The sequence below is a fragment of the Sarcophilus harrisii genome, chromosome 2, assembly GCF_902635505.1.
Source record: "Sarcophilus harrisii chromosome 2, mSarHar1.11, whole genome shotgun sequence".
Taxonomy (NCBI): Eukaryota; Metazoa; Chordata; class Mammalia; order Dasyuromorphia; family Dasyuridae; genus Sarcophilus; species Sarcophilus harrisii.
This window is the reverse complement of record NC_045427.1, coordinates 357,820,886-357,835,977: the sequence shown is the minus strand read 5'-3', so window position 1 is coordinate 357,835,977 and position 15,092 is coordinate 357,820,886. Positions and strand designations below refer to the sequence as shown.

Here is a 15,092-nt window from a genome sequence, read left to right as displayed (position 1 = left end):
TACTATGACAACAGATTATGATGCTACAAATTATCCTGCAAGAAAATGCCTTGATCATGAAAGGAAGTATATTTACATCAGCTACAAGCCATGTTTAAGGGAGCTAGGGATGGCTGCCTGGCCCTTATTGCCTTTTTAATTTTTTTTAAGAAGGTATGTATCTAACCGACCACTCATTACCAATGCAAAAAAACAACTCTGCGATTACATGGACCAGGTTCAGGCACGGAGATTTGCAAGTCTCTGGCTCATGCTCCCACACAGTGCTTCTCCTGGGAACCAAAAAACTTGGCTCCTGCCTAGATCTCTAGAAAATACACAGAGAGAGAGAGAGAGAGAGAGAGAGAGAGAGAGAGAGAGAGAGAGAAAGAGGGAGGGAGAGAGAGAGAAAGAAAGAGGGAGGGAGAGAGAAGGTCCCTTAACTCTCATGTTTAAGCTCCCAAAAATATAGCATATATATAATAGACTTAATTTCAGTCAACAGAAAAGGCCTTGAGGATAAATCAAAACAATTACTCTTCTCTTGAGAGTGGCCATCCATCTTTAGGGACCTTCCAGAGAACTCTATAATGGACAACACTCTTCCCTCTTCAAATACCCTCAGAAAAAGAAGTGTGGGATTTTTAGGAAATCAAGTATCTCACCTCTAAGGTGAACCTTACCTTTCCCAAAGGCCCATATACTTCATATCGAGTCACCACTCTAGGGTTTATTTAGGTTTTCTCTTCCCAAAGCAGGAAAAGAAGTTGGAAGAGATTAACTACTTCAAAGTGGACTCCCTTTCCCCCTCCCAAAGTCCCTGGAGCATTGTACTGTTGCTACTACTACACCCAACCTCTAGGCAGGGGCCTGCCTTTTCTGTTCTGCCCCTAGTATATACAAATCCCTCCTTCATTTAACTCTTATTATTATTAATTCAGTTTTATTTGATTAGGTAGTGTTTTAATTAGAGAGAAAGTAAAGTAAAATGAGGGAAATTGTGTAATTCAAGTGCCTCTGGAACTCTACAAGGCAGTTGAAAATCCCAAGGTTAAAAGTTGAATGTGGACCTTCAGGATTGTGAACTGGAGAATGAGGAATTGGGTAGGTACTGAATAGGGGGAGGGGAGGGGAGGATCCTGAGGCAAAGGAGCAGAGTCTGGGATTTAGGGGGAGGAGAGCCACCTTGGCCAGGTGGCTGATGGAGAATTACCTTTGCAGGGGGACAGAGACTGAGAGAAGAATTTTGAATGCAGACTAAGGGCAGTATCTATGTAAATAGAATTGTCCCCACTCTCCACTGCCTATTCAAATCCACAGAGAAAAGATTTGGCTGGAACTAGTAGAACCGACATCAGCTAAAGGACAAACAAGGTTTAATTCCCACCCTTCCCCCCCTTGTCCATCTCCAACTCTGCAGCTGGCCAGCATTTCTATAATTTCTTTGTTTGAGTTATTCATAATTTCTGGTTTTCACTGTAAATTATGACCTGTCATAACTGGTTGATGATTTGAGTGCCTCGCTCTTTATAACTAGAAAGGCTTTGAAGGCTAATAGGAGTGGGAGTGGGGGTGGGAGTGGGGACTGGAGGGCAGTGAATGGCTGGTAGTACTGAGAGATAAACAAGACAGTTTCTAAATCTTGGTCTGAGATCACACTAGGGTTTTGTTGTTAGCTGGGGGGTCAGCCAAAGAGAAAAGAATCACAATGATTCTTGATTCATGATTTTGGTACAAAAGATTCAAAACAGGGGTAAATGGGATATGGGGTTTTCCTTCTGCTGCTCAGGCTAAAAAGAGCTGATGAGTTGACAAGTGAGAGATGCTAGGAAGCAAAGATCTCCAACACAGTCACGTGGTCTAGAATAACTCTCCCTCTGCCCTGACTCCCCAGAGAATGGTACTACATCTTTCCTGAGTATTCTAAGGGTGTCTTTCTAACGGTAAAGCTTGAGGGTCCCCAGCAATATGCTTTACCCCTCTCCAGAAAACCCCATTATGACATACCCATCCTTACATAAGCATGCTCCATGGAGTAAGGGGAGTGACTGAAGAATATTTCTGATGAGATAAAAGAGAGCAATTTGTACCAAATGTTGAGGTTCATCATCAAATAATGGGGTTTAGTAGCAATTCACATGTGAAGAACTCACAAAGGCCTTTCTCCTTGCCAACGTAAGAGAAGAAGATACAGACAAAATGAAGAGGTCAAATAGGTACCAGTGATGAGATCCTGGGTGTGGATGACAGAGAAAGAATGAAATATTGATGGAACAGTTTTCCCTGGGGCAGGACCCTGATAGGAATCAGTGGGTCCCACCCTCACCAGAGGTTTTGTGTGTGTGTGTGTGTGTGTGTGTGTGTGTGTGTGTGTTCCTTCTTGCTGTGATCTGTCAGAAATCCCAGTCATGTCCCTGAGGTTAAATTTCCCCTATAAATCTGCCTATGGTCCACACCATCTCTGCTGAAGCCTTTTGGATCAGTCGATTTGCTTCCTGGTGTCTTTCCCTTCACCTCTCCTCCATATTACATGGTTTCTCTCCTCTCAACCCCCACCATACTTTGTTGTCTTTCTCCTTAACAGCTAACTAGACTGCTAACCAGCTAAAGGCATGCCCCAACCTTGTGAGGTGTTCCCTTAGTGAGTTCCACTAGGGAACTTGTCTTTTCTATCATCATTATTAAAACTTTTTTCCTTGTTAGGTGCTCTCCCAAATCTATTTAATATTCGCCATTCCTGGTGCCTACTTTACTGTTCATTTTGTCTATAATTTCTTTCCCTAAATAAATCCACCTTTTGCCAAAGAGAATGGCCATTGTGAATTCGTCACATGACCGAACCCCAACATTTGGTGCTCCCCTAAATCACATCATCTGGTGCCTACAAACTACATTATTTGGTACCACAAGCACATCACCAGGAGTGGTAAATATGAAATTTGGGAGAGCATGTAGTTAGCAAGGAAAGAGATTTAACAATTGACAGTGGAAAAGACAAGTTCCCTAGTGGAATTCACAATTAACTAGGAGAAAGTGAATATGTCATGTGGTAGGAATACATCATTGACTGACAAGCTAAATCCAGAGAGGAGTTTAGCACCCTAAAAGAATTAGCTATAACAAGGAGAAAGACACCATGAGGGATGGGAGAGGGGATGGGGGCACAGACACAAAAGGGACTTGCTAACAAACAAAAAAAATCATGGACAGATTTATAGGGGAAATTTAATCTTGAGGGTTTGACATCATAACTTGGCTTTCTGATTAGATATAGTAAAGTGGGATTACCCACACAGAGAGTGGGACTCTAAAGTTGAGCTGATCCCCATCAGTGCCATTCCCTGCTTGCTTCTGGGAGTAATCTTATCAGAATTTAAGGCTTTCTCTGCCAACCCCACCTAGTGATCCAGGATCACCTCATTTCTATCCAGTGGGACTAAAAAGATATTGATTGGGAAGAGTTGCCATGCTTAGCAAGGGCTGAATAGTGTAGGGTGTAGTCAGAACATATTTCTTTTTGAAGTGGGGGTAAGCATAGCACTAATCCTCAGCTTTCTTCAGATTTTCTCTTTTCCTAATATAAGACTTATTCACTTGCCCAATCTGTACCTTTGTTGGCATATCTGGGTGATCCCCAAAAAGGGATGACTCCACTACAAGTACTCACTCTCAGAATTTTAATAGTAATTTCAATCTGAAAATAATGTATAAATTCACTTTACTGAAGTTTCTGAGCCCCCAGGGGTGCTTTCCATTTAATCACAATGCCCCCATTAACTTTTAAACATGAACTATTTCCTAAATAAGATGGCAAAAACAATAATAATGACACAATACTTACTAAATAGAAAGTTAAAGCAGAAATTATCAAAAGCATGAGTCTAAATTTTCTAAGAAATTATGAACATTATTCTCTGGGATGCTCTTCATTTATTAAGACTACTTTGGCCTTGAAATTCGCACTTTGTCAAGTATTCTCTGTCCCTGGGGTCACTCCTCTCTGATAAGAGTATGGAAAGTGAAGTACTTCTTCCAGAACTTCCATTAAAGGAAGGCACTCAGGCCATCCATTTCTACATTTTCCATGGCTGAATTCCTCTGAGCTCATCATGCTTTTTCTCCGAGTCCTTTTCCACCCTTGTTTTTCATTTTAATTTTGTGTTATTTATAGACTCTTTAGGGGGACAGTCTGTACCATATTACCACTCCTCTTCAAGCAGTTTCTTTTTTATTCGTATAAGACAAACTATAAGGTCTCTTTAGCATTTAAAGCCCATCACAAACTGGCTCCAACCTATTATTTTATCTATTTTCACACTACTATATATTCCAGCCATTTTTGCCTTTTCATTGTTCCTTATACGTAACATTCTATCTCCTATTTCCATGCTGTGGTAGGAGCAATATTCTAAGACTACCCCAGACAAGCTGGGCCAGTTTTTCATTAAAAAATGTTGGAATGGGAAGAACCAAGATGACACAATAAGGGCAGGGACTTGCCTGCCTCCCAAATTCCCCTTCAAATATTAAATTAACACCTCAAAATGAATTCTGAAGCATCAGAACCAACAAAAGGATGGGGTAAAACTATTTTTCAATCCAAGACAACTTAGAAGGTTGTTATGGGCCAGAACTCTGAACTTGAAACAAGGATGCTTATAAGGTTCTAAGTGGAATTGATGAGACAATGGTTAAATCTAGTTTAGCATTGATTTAATGCTACAACAGATAATGGTTTCCTAGTGTTATGATTGGTGTATACTTGGTGAAGAGCATATAAGGTAGGAGCCTCCGCTGGGTTTATTTGGAGAGATTCAGAGGGCAGAGAAAGAGGCGGGAGCTCAAGCTCTTGGAACCAAGGAGAGAGAGAGGCCTCTAAGAAAGCTAACCGGGCCCCAGGAAAAGAGACAAGACTTTGAAAGAGATAATAAAGGATTTGGACTTTAACCCCTGGCCACTCTTGTGGTGATTACTGAACTGAAACAAAGGCTGCTCCCAGAGACCCCAAGAAAACCGAACCAAGAGAACTTTGCAGAGGGTCAGCAGGAAAGGCCTCTCACTGGAGTGAGAATGGAGGATAGTCCAGCACAGACCGAACCTAGCAAGCCGATAGCAGGTCTTGGAGGTGACTGAATTGACAGAAGCAGTTTCTAGATCTCTTAGCCCATAGATTAAATAAGGGGGTTAGAAAACAGAGCTAAAGGAGATTTCAGTGGAACCTTTGCTAACACTGGAAGCAAGACTTTATTTTATCGCCAATACTAGATTCTGGTAGCAATCCTGGGACTAGGAATAGCACTAGTAGAGACAGGGAGGCTGGATACAATTCTCAAGAGGAAAAGAGTATTTGTGGTTGCTCACATACCAAAGCCAGGAGAGCAATGATTACACCTTTCCTTAGATCATACCGCCCTGGAAGAACTGAAAACTTACAGATCCCTAGAACTAACTCTGAAAACAGCAGCATGAAAAACCTGAAACTTGAGACGATGCCCCTTGCACACTTCAGAAGTAAAACCCACTTTTAATATAAAAATTTTAAATTAAGAAATAGGCTGGGAAGATAAACAACAAAAGAACCTGACCATAGAAAGTTACTATAGTGAACAGGGAAAATCAAAACACAAACCCAGAAGACAACAGTGTCAAAACAGCTACATCCAAAGCCTCAAAGGAAAATTAAATTGGTTTCAGGCCCAAAAAGGATTCCTATAAAAGCTCAAAAAGGACTTTAAAAAGCATATGTGAGAGGCAGAAAGGAAAGGAGGAAAAGAAATGAGTGTGATACAAGGCAAGGAAATAAAAAAATATAAACAGCATGGCAAAGGAGACAAAAAATGCTAAAGAAAATAATACTTTAAAAAACAGAATGGGCCAAATGGCAAAAGGCACAAAGATCCACTGAAGAGAAGAACTCCTTAAAAAGTAGAATTGCTCTCTTTTACAATTTTTGACATTTATGAAAATATTTTGCGTAACTTGTAGAGGAGATATAGAGGTAAGGAAGAAGAAAGAGAATCTGGAACTCAAAGTTTTAAAAACAAATGAAAAAATGTTTTACATGTAACTGGGAAAAAAGATAATATTAAATACAAAAAGTAGAATTGGCCAAATGGAAAGGAAATATAAAAGCTCATTTTAAAAAAATAATTTCTTAAAAATTAGAATTGTACAAGTGAAAGTTAATGATTCCATGAGACCTCAAGGAACAAAGTTAAAAGAATGAAAAAGAAAAATTTTAATTCCATTAAAATAAATATTAAAGTCTATTAAAGTCATCTTCAGAACTTGATTGAGATAATGAAGAAGTGAGGGGGACATAGTTTAGGGCCAGTGACATAGCTTCCTGGGGCCAAAAAAAAAAAAAACCTGAGAAGAAAAACAAAACAAAGCAAGCAACGGAGAGAGTGAAAATGCTATGTTGTGGTCCACACTTAGTTCCCACTGTCCTCTCTCTGGGTGTAAAGGGCTTTCCATCACTGAACAAATGAAACTGGTCTGAATTAATTCATTATTGAAGAGAGCCACATCCATTAGAATTGATCATCATATAGTCTTGTTTCTTTGTATAATCTCCTGGTTCTACTCATTTCACTCAGCATCAGTTCATGTAAATCTCTCTAAGCCTCTCTGAAATCACCCTGCTGGTCTTATAGAATAGTAATATTCCATAACATTCATATACCACAATTTATTCAGCCATTCTCCAACTGATAGACATCCATTCAGTTTCCAGTTTCTTGCCACTACAAAAAGGGCTGCCACAAACATTTTTGCACATGTGGGTCCCTTTCACTTTTTTAAGATCTTTTTTGGGATACAGGCCCAGTAGAGACACTGCTGGGTCATGGGTATGCACAGTTGGATAACTTTTTGAACATGTAACTATCTCTCTTCAATCCAGTCTCAAATTTGAACTATTGTTCTGGCCTGAATAGGGCATAACCTACAACACATGACTTTTTCATTGGTTGTCACTTATATTTGCAATTTTCTCCTTTCCTTCCTCTACATCTTGACATTCCTACCTTCCCTTTAGGCTCAGTTCAATTGCCATCTGTTATATGAGTTATTTCATGATTCTCCTATTTGTTATTCTTCTCCTATTTTATCAAAATTAATTTGCATATGTTTTTTAAATGATTAAATACATACATGTCATTTTCTCCCAATACAATGAAACCTCCTTGAAAGCAAAGAACTGTTTTCATTTTTAAGTATCTCCAGCCTAACATAGGGACTGGAAATTAGTAGGGTTTTTTTTTTTTTAGCACAAAATGTTTTAAAATTTTATTTAACCTATCAATTTAAGCAAACTACTAAGCATTGATTTGTATGTATAAGCATAGCCTATGTTTACATATGAAAATTGGTTTGGAAAACAATTGCTAAATTTAGTCATAAAAACTTTTATTTAATTAGATGCATTTAATTTCATCTCTAATCAAAGTCCTGAGTTTTTCTTTTGAGAGAAAAATAACTATAGTTATTTTGTTAATTTTTTTTGAGTTCTTTTATTTTTTTAATTTAAAAAAGAGTAAGAAAGAAAAACAGAAAAGGAATACGAAACAAAATAAAACAAAAAATTGTCATGTGCCCAGCAGAACATCAAGGATTCAAAATATATAACAATAAATTAGCAGATCAAGAAAGTATATATATTAGTAGAAGAAATTATATTCATGAGTGTCTTTTACTTCCTTGTAAACTGTTTTTTTGCTCTCTGCTGCATACCTTTTTTACTTCTTTTTTTCCCCCTTTCATCCACTCCCAAGTAGGCTTTAGTTAAAGGATATATTTATGTATACATATATAGACATATTTGTACACATACAACACACACACACATTTCCTGCCTTTTCACACACACATACACATACACATATCTTTCCTATCCTTACTGACTCTTTGTTTCAATTCTGCTCCTTAACTTGCCTAGCTATTATTTAATATCCCCGCAACCATGGATCCCTCCCTTGAATTCTTCTGGCACCTTTGCTTCCCCATCCATCCAGCTATCATCCCTTATAGATTTGGAGGATGCTATCTATCCCTCCATGGTATATATGTAGTGTTACCTATTTAACCCATTCTTTATGTGAGTAGGTTTTCAGAACTAAGAGCCTTCCTCCCTCCTCTAATGCCTCTATGTCTATTCTTCCTCTGCACCTCATTTGTATAATATAATTACTATTTTTACCTTAATTTTGTCCCAATCTTTCTTTTGAGCTACCTTATTGTTAATGCAAATCTTAAACATATGATAAATGTTTTTCAATTAAAAATATAAACAATTTGTACATGTTAAATTCCTTGAAATTGATCTTTGATATTGGCTCTTACTTGTTAAATTTTTGAAAGTTAGGGTTTGGTTGATAGAAAGTCCTGAAAATCTGCAAGTTCAATGAATGTACATTTTTTCTTTCAATATTATGTATAATTTTGCTGAATATGATATTTTTGGTTGCAGACCTAGTTCTTTTGATTGCCAGTAGATATGATTCTAGTTCCTGTGGTCTTTTATTGTAGCTGCTGGCTAAATCCTGTACAATTCTAATTGTAGCTCCACTGTTTTTGAATTATTTTTTTGTTGTTGTTGTTTCTTGCAAAATTTTCTTTTTGATCTGGGGCTTTTGAAAATTGGCAATAATCTTCCTATGTATTTTCCACAAAGGATCTCATTGAGGTGATGACAAATGGATTCTTTTCTATTTCTACTTTTTTCTTGGATTATTTCTTGCATTATTGTGTCACAGTTCTTTTTTTTTTTTGGTCACAATTTTCAAGTAGTTCAATTATTCTTATATTTTCTCTTCTTGATTTGTTCTCTAGATCTGTTGTTTTTCTCATAAGATGTTTCACATTCTGTTCTAGTTTTTTTCATTCTTTATAATCTGTTTTGTTATTTCTTGGTCTCACTAACTTCCCCTTCCCCAAATCTAATTTTCAAAGAATTACTTTCACCTTTGAGACTCTGTATCTCCTTTTCTAGTTGTTTAACTTTTTTTCATAATGTTTTTGTTTTTATTTAGATTTTTTTTCTTCAATGTCTCTAATTTGATTTTTAAATTCTTTTTTGAGTTCTATGAATTCTCTCTGGGCAGGGAACCATTTAATGTTACTCTTTGGGGTAGAAGCTCATTTTATTTCAGTGTACTCCTCTGAAGGTGAATCCCAGTCTTCCCTGTTCCCATAATAAGTTTCTATGGTTGGGTTAGTACTAGTATAGTATATATATATATATATATATATATAGAGAGAGAGAGAGAGAGAGAGAGAGAGAGAGAGTCACACAGCTAAGAAGTGTTAAGTGTCTGAGGGCACTTAACTCAGGTCCTCCTCACTTCAGGACTGGTGCTCTGCCCACTGTGCCACCTAGCTGCCCCATGCCCCAGGTCATCTTGATTTTTCACCAGTCTATGTTTACCCTGAGGCACAAATTTCTTCTATTTGTGGGGGAAATCTGGAGAGCTTGAAATTTACTGGCCTACTCCACCATTTTCTCCTCAGTAGATGCTTAATAAATACTTATTGAATTGAATTGAATTAAATTGATTTTATAATTTGGGAACCACTAATAATTTAAAATTATTTTTTAGGTTATACATATGCATTCCTTCCTCCCTCCATTTCCATATATGTCAAGTTGGAAGAGAAAAATCAGAACAATTGAGAAAAACACGAGAAAAAGAAACAGAAGAAAAAATGGTGAAAATAGTAAGGTTCAATCTTCATTCAATTTCTATATTTTTTCTCTCTGGATGCAGATGGCATTTTCCATCAAAAGTATTAGAATTGCCTTGGATCACTAAATTGATGAGAGTAGCCAACTCTATAATAATTAATCATCATACATTCTTGCTGTTGTTGTGTAGAATGTTTTGCTGATTCTGCTTGCTTCATGCAGCATCAGTTCATGGAAATATTTCTAGGCTTTTCTAAAATCAGCCTGTTTATCATTTCTTATAGAACAGTAATATTCTGTTACTTTCATACACCACAACTCATTTACCTATCCCCCAATTGATGGGTATCCACTCATTTTCCAATACTATGCTCCCACAAAAAGAGATGCTACAAATATTTTTGCACATGTGGATCCTTTTCCCTCTTTTATGATTTCTTTGGATACAGACCTAGTAGTGACACTACTGCATCAAAGGGTATATACAGTTTTATAGTCCTTTAAACAAACTTCCAAATTGCTCTGCAGAATGGTTGTATCAGTTTACAATTTCACCAACAATGCATTAGTGTCTCAGTTTCCCCATATTCCTTCCAATATTAATCATTATCTTTTCCTGTCATCTTAGCCAATCTGATGGATGTGAGGTAGTACCTTAGAGTTGTTTTAATTTGTACTTCTCAAATTAATAGTGGTGTAGATAATTTTTCATATTACTAAAATGGTTTTAATTTCTTCATCTGAAAATTATCTGTTCATATCATTTGATCATTTATCAATTTGGGAGAACCACTGATAATTTTTTATCAGGAGAGTTACAGAATCAGATTTATGCCTTAGGAAGAATCAAGACAGCTTCTTGGAGGATGGATTGGAGAGAGGAGTGACTGAAACCAGGGATCCAGGATTATTGGAACCATCAGAGGAGGGGGTGCAGGGTAGGCCTAAATGAGTGTCATGGCTGTTTGAATGAAAAGGATGGATTTGAGAGATCTTGTCAAACTGAAAAATAAGACTTGTCAAATAATTGGCTATGGGAGTGAAGGAGAGATAAGGAGCAAGGCTGTAAAGCTTTAATTGACTTCTAAATCTGACTTCCTAAAATGACTTCCATCTCTCCATAGCCTACTTTGTTGGAAGGGATGAGAGGAGGGACTTGTCTCTGTATTTATTCTTCTCCTCAGCTCTGTCTAAAGAATCCAGGTGGGGGATGATTAGGACTTACCTGGCTCTAAAGATTCCTCCCCTGGGATTGTGGGAAAACTGGGACACTAATGCATTGTGAGTAGAATTGTAAATTGATCCAACATTCTGGAAAACTGTTTAGAAGTATGCCTCAAGGATTATAAAACTGCGCATACCCTTTGATCGAGCAGTACACCATTACTGAGTTTTTATCCCAGAGATCATACAAGAGGGAAAAGGACCCACAAATATAAAAATGTTTGTAGCAGCCCTTTTTATAGTGGCAAGGAATTGGAGATTGAGTGAATGCCCATCAGTTGGGATATGATTGAATAAGTTATTGTATATAAATGTAATGGGATATTATTGTTCTGTAAAAAATGACAAACAAGCTGATTTTAGAAAAGCTTAGATACATTAGCCTAAATTTGCTTACTTTTGCTGTCTGAAGTGGGGAAGTGAAAGAAAGGGAAAGAGAAAAATTTGGAACACAAGGTTTTGCAAAAATGAATGTTGAAAAGTATTTTGCATGTATTTTGAAAATAAAAACTTATTATTAAAAAACCCTAGAAATATTTACATGAACTGAGGCTGAGTGAAGCAAGTAGAACCAGGAAATCATTGTATACAGCAACAAGATTGTTTGATGATCAACTGATTAGACTTGATTCTCAGCAATTCAGTGATCCAAAGCAATTCTAATAAATCTTGGATGGAAAATGCCATTTACATTCAGAGAGAGACCTATGGAGAGTGAATGTGGATCAATGGATACTATTTTCTGTAATGTCTGGGCTAGCTTTTTGGAGGTCCTCTGGACAAGCCTTGGTCTCAGTAGTATAGTCAGGAATAGAATCTAAAGTCTTTATTTTCACAGTCTGTCTCCTTCACAGTCTGTTCACTCTGACTGACTGACTCTGTTCTCAGTTCTCTCAGCCCTTAAATACCCTACTACAATTACATCATTACAACATACTGAGTATGTGTGAACTAGAGAACCATCATCTCATCACTTATACTGAGTTAAATACTTATTGTAAGTATCCTTGTTTGAAGTATACTTCTCCAGAGTTCTGGCCCTCTACAATTTTCACTTTTCTTTTTCTTTCTCATGGTTTTTCCTTTTTGTTCTGATTTTTCTCTCCCAACATGACTTATATGGAAATATATAAAAAAATGAATGTATATATAAACCTGGAAAAAAAAACAAACCTAAAAATTTAAAAAAAAAAAAAAAAAAAAAGATTCCTCCCCTGGGCTTTCAGGACATTTGAACCTGAAATTTGTAGGTTCTTTTATTAGAAATGCCTTAAAAGAATTCCTTAGCTATGTCCTTAGAAACTCTTCAGAAGTTGGATTGTCACAACAATTAAACTGAAAGTAAATTGGTGCAAAGCATCCAGAGACTAGAGATAGAGCCTCTTTCTTTCAAACATCATTCTAGGAAGACTAAAAGACACCTACTGGAATTGGTGGCTTAGTTTTAGTGACCATCACAAAGAGGTGGCAATTATGCCATAAACTACCATCCAGGCTCTGGATACCTTGCTTCCTCTGCTATTCAAATGAGCCCTCACCTGTAAGAATACAGCTCCTGAGTAATGATATTTTGCCTCATTTGCTGATGGCTTCAGTCACTACTAGGGAAGCATATGTAACTGGTCTTTAGCAGTTATTAAGCCAGTAATAGAAGATACCTTAAGGAAAGGGTTCCTAGGAAGGCCTCCAGGCTGAATGGCTAGCAAGTGAGAAAGCCTTGAGGGATGGGACAGAGATTTATATCTACACTGATTCCTGATTTGCAGCCTTGAATCTAGCCAGATGATCTAGTACCTGCAGGGCATAGAACTGGTCAAAGGAGATTAGGACCAAGGGAGAAATTTTGTCGATGCCTCTTATTTCAGACTTATTTGGGGGGCATGTTAACATCACAGGCTACACAATCCTGTTGGAATCATTACAAGAACAGCATAGGTTGGCGTGTGGGTCTATTGCCACTGTGTCATTGGAGTGGTCATCCCATATTGTACTGGGCACGGGACCATATATATCCCTAAGGACAAGGCAGCTAGTCCTCCCCAGCTACACTTCTTGGGCCAGCTGCAGCAACTCACTTAACCCAAGTTGCCTTCAACTTGTCATCAACTAGAAAAAAATTGTTCTCTCCCATCTCCCATCTCAGGGAAACAGATTTGTCATCCCTACTAATCAGCAATTGCATCATTCTGCACAGGACTGCCTAGGTCAGGTGTCCAGCCTCCTTCTCAAGACTATCTCTGTCACTAGCATCCTAGGAAGAGGAATGGCTCTCCAGTTCAATTATTTCTGAGATCCAGGGATCCCTGAGATCCAGTCTCCAGGACTGGATTTGACAAGAAAAGAACTATTTGCATTTTTGGTTTATCCTCTGTGACCCTTATTTTTCCTACAATGCAGAGTTGCCTTGACCTTCAAGGTCTTTGCCCTCTTTGCACTCTGAGAAATAATTCAAGTCCCTCCCAATTGGTAGACTTCCTTTATTCTGGGATAGCTTGGGCAACTCCTTCCCAGAAAGGGCTTAAGGGACCAAGGGTTGCTACTTTTGAGAGGTACATTGATTTTTAATAGAAAGGGAGAATAAAACTATCACTACATAATTATGGTGGATGAGTTTTTATTTGGGGGAAAGGGAATCCCCTCAGTGACTTGGTAATTCAAAGTCTCTGGAAGTGAAGTGTCTTTATTTAACTCTATCCCCTCTGAAAAGGCCTCTAAGAAGACAAAATTTTCATATAATTTCCCTGACCTGGCTCTCAGGGAAGGGGAGGTTTCAGTTGTAGAGTCAAGGAATTAAAAAAAAATCTTTTGTTTTGCTGTTATCACTTCAGCATCAACATTCACATATTTCATGCAAGAGTTTTATGGACTCAGACATTTTATTAGAGATGTCCCTAATACATGATGAATTGTTGATTGTGCTGAACACATCATCATCTTTTGTGCTGTGTCCCTGCTATTCCTGGTAAGGCTGTGACTCATTGTTACTGACGTGCATTTGGAGACCTACTGTGAAATCCAAAGCTTTGCCAACATCCGTTACAGATGGATTGATTATTGAGAGCTGAGATTCAGTCCTTTTGAGGAGGAAATAAGTAGGATTTCTGGTTTATGTTTTCTTCTACATTTTTTCATCTTTTTCTTTATGATAATTTTGGGTAAAGGTATATATTTTTTTCTCTTTCCCTCTAGTATTGCCTAGACCAGGATGGAAATCCAAGTAAACACTCTAAAAGCATTTAAATTGTGGAAAGTCTTGTCAAACAACACTCCTGAATGTGGCCCAAATCAGATTAAAATATAATTGGGGAATGTTTAACAAAATAAATAAAAATACCAAAAAACCCTGATAGATAATATTAATATATAGTTTTCTAAGTCAATATGGGACTCACGGGATCCTAGGTATTGTTTAGGGGCCCTCATTTCTATTTGTTTGACACCACTACTTTAGAAGAGCTTTAGGACTTTGCCACTAGGGGGTGGGATGTAACTCTCCTCACTTCCTACCCCACAGTGTGAGTCAGGGAAAGGCAACAAAGTCAGGACTTAATTGACTCAGGGGTAGGGCAAGACGCAAACTGTGAACTTAAGACCTTGATACAGCTTTCTGATGGCCTTCATTTGTAAACATACACTGCATAACTTCAACTAGACCCTCACTGCTGCAATCTCTACAATACTCCCATTATCAACTCACTACCCTACCTAGCTTTTCCAAACCTCATCATATCTTTTCAAACCTCCCATGTCTCTCCTCTCCCTTCCCCTTCTCTCTCAGCTTATATTTTACAGGAAAATGAAACCATTTGCCATGAACTCCCTTTTCTCTCTTCTTCCTCATCTTGTGAAACATTCTCTTCCTTTATCTTTTTTCATATGATGAAGTGGCCATACACCAAGATTAACCCCTTTAATTGTTCAAATGATCCCATTCCATCTTGTCTTCTTTAACGAATCGCCCTGTCATCCCCCCCTCTCATTTACTTTTTTTTCCTTTTTTTTAATAAAATGTTTTCTCTGAGTTTATTACTCTAAAAAAAAGGGTAAAACAAAGAATCTTCAAGCAGTCATGGCTTCAGTTCCTCCCTTTCCTCAAATTATCTAATCTTTGTATAGACCCTACTTCAAAACTTAATCTGATTTAATAGAAAACAACCTACATAGGATTAAAAGTAAGGAAAAGGCTATAAGGCAATAGTATCAT

The 15,092-nt window shown here is 37.6% G+C and overlaps 1 long non-coding RNA gene across 1 annotated transcript; it reads left to right on the top strand.

The window, feature by feature from the left end:
- The first annotated feature begins 52 nt into the window (after positions 1–52).
- On the top strand, positions 53–1,569 carry LOC116421620. The gene is made up of 3 exons (XR_004232096.1): positions 53–153; positions 935–1,083; positions 1,201–1,569. It is a non-coding gene; the product is annotated as an uncharacterized LOC116421620 (long non-coding RNA).
- Positions 1,570–15,092: the final 13,523 nt, after the last annotated feature.